General features: G+C 44.3%; 1 protein-coding gene across 1 annotated transcript in view; it reads right to left on the minus strand.

Annotated features, from left to right (window-relative positions):
- The window catches only part of METTL1 (methyltransferase 1, tRNA methylguanosine), a 1,067,043-nt gene that overhangs the window by 253,932 nt on the left and 806,923 nt on the right, over positions 1–6,188 (minus strand). The gene's annotated exons all lie outside the window — the stretch shown is intronic.

Genomic DNA, 6,188 nt, shown 5'->3' on the forward strand with positions numbered 1-6,188 from the left:
CAAGCTTGTAATTTGCCTGCAATTGAGGTAGGAAGGCTAATGTTAGATGCTTCCTTTACATGTCACTTCCATCCTTGGTTAAGGAAATTATACACTCAAACCTGAGAGGGCCAAACCAACCAACTTGTGATTTGGCAACCACCAGTGGCTATGTTTGTAGTGGTCTCCCCAAGGCTGCTGGGTGATGTGGCAAGCAGTAATGGACTTCAGGCTTCTAAGACTGCCAACCTCCAGGAGGGGCCTGGGGATCCACTGGGATTGCAAGTTATCTCCAGACTGCAGACACCAGTTCCTCTGGAAAAAGTGGCTGCTTTGGAGGAGGAACTCTATGGAATTATACACAGCTGAGGCCCCTCTGCAGGCTCCACAACTCAGATCATTAGATATATCCCAACATGGAGTTGGCAACCCTAGTTTGTCCTTAGGGTTGCCAACTGCCTCAAGAAAAAAAAAGTCCCATTTCTTTAACAGAGGTTTAATGAGATGTTCTTTACCAGCTGATTTTATTTACCTCCATACCATAAAAACCTTGAGCTACTCATTTCCACACATCATGCTTCTGATAAAAAGACATTTTCTCCAGACCTGTTGGCACCCATATTTTCCCTCCTTCCACCAGCTTTTCTCCCATCCAATCTGTCCTCAAACAAACCCAACCAAGCGAAAACTGGGGTGTGTGAGAGAGGCTGTAAGCAGGAATCCACGGTAGTCAGCTTCTGGTTGGGAAATACCTGGAAATTTGGGAAATACCTGGAAATTTGGGGGGTGGATCCTGAGGAGGGCAGGGTTTGGGGAGGGACCTGATTGGTATATACTGCCATAGAGTCCACCTTCTAAAGCGGCCTTTTTCCCAGGTAAACTGATCTCTGTTGCGTGGAGGTAATTTAAAATATTCAGCCACCACCTGGAGGATAGCAACCCTAAAAGATTTAAATACATACTTAAAAGACACACTTCTTAGCAATACAAACCTATGACATTTCTGTGAGCATCCATTTTGAAGCTCTTGACTCCCAAACCAGGCTTTAGGATTGGGGTCCCTGAGACTCAGGGTGCAAGATACCGCCAGGCCCAAAGCTAATTTTGGAGTTCAAAGCTGTTTAAATATGGTCAATATTTGTTGTTGAATTAATCGGTAACAAACTGTGGGTGAAATGCAATCCTAAAGACGTTTTCTTGGGAGTAAGCAGCACTGACTTCCAGGTCAACCTGATTAGGATTGCTCTCTAACAAACGTGAATAAGCAGAACAAAGTTTGAGGTCAGTAGTACCTAACAAAGTTTCATTTATAGAACTTGTTTGGTCTTAAAGGTGCCACTGGACTCAGTTTTGTTCTGCCGCTTTAGACCAACCCGGTTACCCACCTAATGTGAAAAACAGCTAGGAACCAGCTTCAGCTTCGTTCATACACAATTATGGTCGGAGAAACTTCGAGGAGAAGCTGCAATCCTGTGTCAACTTCCCCACCCTGAATTAAGTGAGCCTTCTTTTCTGCCTACGCGTTCACAGGACTACGCTGAATGGCTTTCAATCACTCTATTTACGAGGATCTAGAAATGTCCCTTGAATTCACTGAAGACCCGCTTCCCTAGTAAACATAACCAGCGTTCGCAGCAGCATCGCTCCACAGCACAGAGAAGCTCGCTGATATCAGGCATCGGCCTCTTTAAGGAGTTGCCGCTCAGCTGGGCTGAGCAAAGTTCCTGTTTTCTATACGAGAGCCGCTCTAGGAGCAGCACGGCCGGCCGATGGTTTGAACTAGGGAGACGCGTACTGAGGCTGCGTGTCTCAGATTGCAGGTCGAGGCGTTTCGCTTCTTGACTAGGTTTGGCTTCACTCGGTACCCGGTGCCCGGGAAAAGCCAAAGTGGCATAAAACGAGTTCCGTTTTTCTCCTCGCCTCCCTGGAAACAAAAAAGTGGAGCTTCGTGGCCAGGGTGAGTGCAGGTGGCTGGGGCTGGTGTCGCAGGGGGCCGCTGTCAGCGTGGGGAGGTGGGCTGGTTCGGCAAGTTCTACTCCTCCTCTCTGCCTTTTATTGGAGGTCCCGTAAATGCATGGCGATAAAGCGTTCACAGGGCGCCCAGCAGGTGTTTTCTGCAGATTATTTTCCATTGAATTCAGTAGGAGTAAGAATTGCACATGCAGGAGAACGAGATGGTAGGCTATTACCCCTTTTGCTTGCAGGAACTCACTCAGGTTTCTGCTGTTTGGTTCACACGGTGTTCAAAACAACACCCGTTTGTTAGCAAGAAGACAGAGGGATGCCTTCCAGGTGAAGACTGGAGATCTCTCAGAGTTGATCTGCAGATGATAGAAATCATTTCCCTTGGAGCAAATTGCTATTTAGAGCAGGGGTGTCAAACATGCAGCCCGAGGGCCAAATGAGGCCCTCGGAGAGCTCCTATCAGCCCCCCCCCCAGCAACTGGCTGTCATCTTCCTTCACCCTATATCTTGCTTCCTTCTGCATCACAGCTTGCTTTGCCAGGCTTGCTCAATCATACAGGAACTACAGAGCAAAGCCTCTTTTTTCTCCACTAGCTGAGGCTTCTCCCTTGGGGAGCAGGGGGGAGGGAGAGTTTGCTTTGCCAGGCTCTCTCAATTGCACAGTAGAGCTACTGAGCTAAGCCTCTCTTTCTTCTATTGGGTCCTCCTCCTGGCCTTTTTTTTGGTTTAAAAAGCAAAATCTTTCATCCTTTATAAAGTTTATATCTCTGCTACTTAATCTTAAATAGGTATACATGTGGCCCGGCCTGATATGGCTCAGCCCAACAAGATCTCATTTATGTCAGATCCTGTCCTTATGACAAATGAGTTTGACACCCCAGATTTAGAGGGTGGACTCTATGGCATTTTTATACCGCTGTAGTCCCTTTCCTCCTCAAACCCCACTGTCCCCACTCCCCAGGCTCCACCCCCAAAATCTCCAGGAATTTCCTGACCCAGAGTTTGCACCCCTATGCACAACAGGTCATGCAGGCTAGGGCTTTTTTTTGTAGCAGAAACTCCTTTGCATATTAGATCACACACCCCTGATGTAGCCAGTTCTCCTGGAGCTTACAGTAGACCTTGTAATAAGAGCCCTGTAAGTTCTTGGAGGATTGGCTACATCAGGGGTGTGTAGCTTAATATGCAAAGGAGTTCCTGCTACAAAAAAAAGCCCTGGTTCTAACTGACACAGAGATATAACAAACAGGGGCTCTATCGCATGAGTCTGAACCACCAAATACACATACCAGACAGGAGAACAGGTAGTAATATATATAGTAAATATGCCACACTTTCAAGTGATGGGTGGGTAAATCCAATTCTGAGACACTATTCTCTCTTAAGATCTCCCTGTAGATAGAAAACCTGCACACTAAGCAAAGAGACAGGGATAGGATTTTTAATATTTGCCCTAGTTTTCTCCTAGTTTTCTGTTTTTATGGAGAGTTTTTTTTAAAAGTGAAAGAACACAGCCAGTGGTTATAGTGTTGTGGTTAGGTAGTGATTAGAGTGCCAGTCTGGGATCTGGGAGGAGACAGGTTCCTCCCAGTATGCCATGGAAGTTTTTTGGGTGACCCTCAGCCAGTCACATGCTCTGCTTCACCTCCTTCAAAGGGCTGTTGTGAGGATAAAACAGAGAAGACAAGAACAATGTATGCCACTTTGGGTCCCCATTGAGAGAAAATGGAGGTATGATAAAATGAAATAAATTGAAATCCATCCCCTGCAGTCTCAAGTGCTTTGGCCCATGTTTGTGTGGCATTCATCCTTCTGTGTTGTGTGAATTGGCTTTACTGTAAAAATACCTGGTTGGAAGAAATTGCAGAGAAACTCGCACAGCAAAAAGGAATGGAGTGTTCCTTGGCAATAAGTGAAAGAGCAGGGGATGGAGACTTCCTTTTAGGGGGGAGGTGATTGGGGTCCCTGTTGCAGTGACATCGCTTCTAGTGCAACCTGGAAATGATGCCATTGTGCTGGAGTCACATTCTAGTATTCACCAAAAACTAACTATGGTTTATCCATGGAATTTTGGGCAAATACTAAAACATCATGTGGTGTGATTGATGACATGATATCCAGGTCATGCTGGAAGCCACATCACACCTGGGAATTTCTTCCCACCACCCACCTGAGTGGTGGCGGGCAATGAGAGTTGGAGGCAGAACAACACCTGTCTTTAGCAGGTGGTTGTCGACTCCATGGATCTGAATCCATTATCTGCAGCCCTGATTAGAAACTTGGTGATGGCACTGATCATCTATACAGAGAAGAAAAGCCTAAACTGATCCTCCTGTTCCACTCTTCCATGCACCTGGACAGATTGTTGTTGAAACTTATTTATTAACTCCTGGAGAAATCTAATTTCCTAGAGTACTTTCAAACAATCCCTTAAATGTGACTCACATAGCCCATGCTCATTAGAAAATAATTCTGCCTCTCAAAACAGAGATAACTTCCAAATGAACAGGTAGTAATATATATAGTAAATCTAGTGTACCCTTGGCTATGTATACCCTAAATTAAACCAGCCTTTCAACATTACCAACTAGATAATGTTGAGAGTGCCTGGAGCCCTCAGTTTGTTTCCATTATATCTCTTTAGTGCTCTGTTTGCTTGCTTTTTTCCAAAGCACTGGTTTAAATGTATTTCTCAAATGCACAACTTCACTGCCCTCTCTGAGTTCTCCCTTTCTCTACCTCCCCTTTTCCATGTCTTGTCTACTAAATCTGTACCCACTCTTCCTCTAAAGAGCTCAGGGTGCTATTCATCATTTTCTCTTTCCTGTTTTATCCTCTCAACAACCCTGTGAGGGGGTTAGGCTGACGGTATGCAAACTGGCCCAAGAGTGGCTAGTGAGCGGCATCATGGAGGGCAAGCTGCAACCTTGTGTCTCCTCCTCCTTAACATGTAGTAATGCTTGGATCAGGGGTGTCAAACTCATTTGTTAGGATGGCCGGATCTGGCATAAATGGGACTTTGTAAGGCTGAGCCAAAATGTAATTCCAGAGGGAGGAGATGTATACTTTATAAAGGACACAGGCAAACACAATTAAAGATATTATTTTTTAATTTAATACACAAACATGCTTAAAACTCTTGCAAAATTTTGTTTCAAGTGGAAAAGGTATGGGACTAGTGGGATTTTGCAATGCGGGCCTGATTGAAGCCCTCCGGGAGCAGTTGTCCCACGGGCCACATGTTTGACACCCCTGGCTTAGATTGTGCCCTGACATCATCAAATTGTATGTTCCCATGCAATCTCAGAAATAACTTTCAAATGATAGACATTCTAGTAGTCAGCGTGCCTTTGGTTATGTATACACTAAATTTCACCAGCCTTATTTGAATATATGTCCATATCCAAATCGGACCGGTGAAATGTATTGTATACATAGCCAAAGATACACTGGCTACTGGAATAATCTGAAATAGTGACAGATTTAATCAGTCCTTTAATAGCAGTGAAGAAAAGAAAAAGGAAACTCTCTGGGTGGGTTCCTTTCTCCTTTATTCAGAACTTACTCTAAGTATTCAGAATAAACTCATGTTTCTGTCATTTCCTGATTAATAATGTTCCATATGATTGCTGCTGGAACTGCTTGTGTTAGTGTTCTCATACTTAGAAGCTTATGCATGAGAAGGTTTTAGAACCAGGAAGGAGCCAACTACTATATTCAACATTGGCACTATCAGTTGAGAAAACTGACCCAAACAGAAAAGATACTTGCCAAACAAAAGGCAAACTTGTTTGGTTGGATGGTCTGGGCACATAAATTACAGCAATGGCAAGTATTTTATGTTTATAAGGACTGACCTTGAAGGACTTTGTAGGATGCACCTACAAACAAACTGATTTGGGCCATTTGTTTAGCTGAACATGACGTGTCCCCTGCATTTTCTTGAACACTGAGTGGGGAAGCAATTTTATAGGGGAAATGGTACTTGGCTTGTAAGGCAGCTAAGCATTACAAGGTAACAGATTCATGTATCAGCATCAGTAGAATGTAAATGAAACTTTTTTGCAAGAGGTTTTAAGTTTACATCTCAAGAAACGTCCTCCTCCTGTAGCAGAACAAATCCCAGCTGCCTGTGGGATAGAATTTGAGGGTATGGGAGTTCTCTTACTCCTTTTGGCTTAGATTTTGCAGGAAGGCAGCTTTATAACTTCAGAATGCAAGCTCATTTTATTGGTTTGCTTCTG

The sequence above is a fragment of the Heteronotia binoei genome, chromosome 13 (assembly GCF_032191835.1).
Source record: "Heteronotia binoei isolate CCM8104 ecotype False Entrance Well chromosome 13, APGP_CSIRO_Hbin_v1, whole genome shotgun sequence".
In the NCBI taxonomy this organism is placed as follows: domain Eukaryota; kingdom Metazoa; phylum Chordata; class Lepidosauria; order Squamata; family Gekkonidae; genus Heteronotia; species Heteronotia binoei.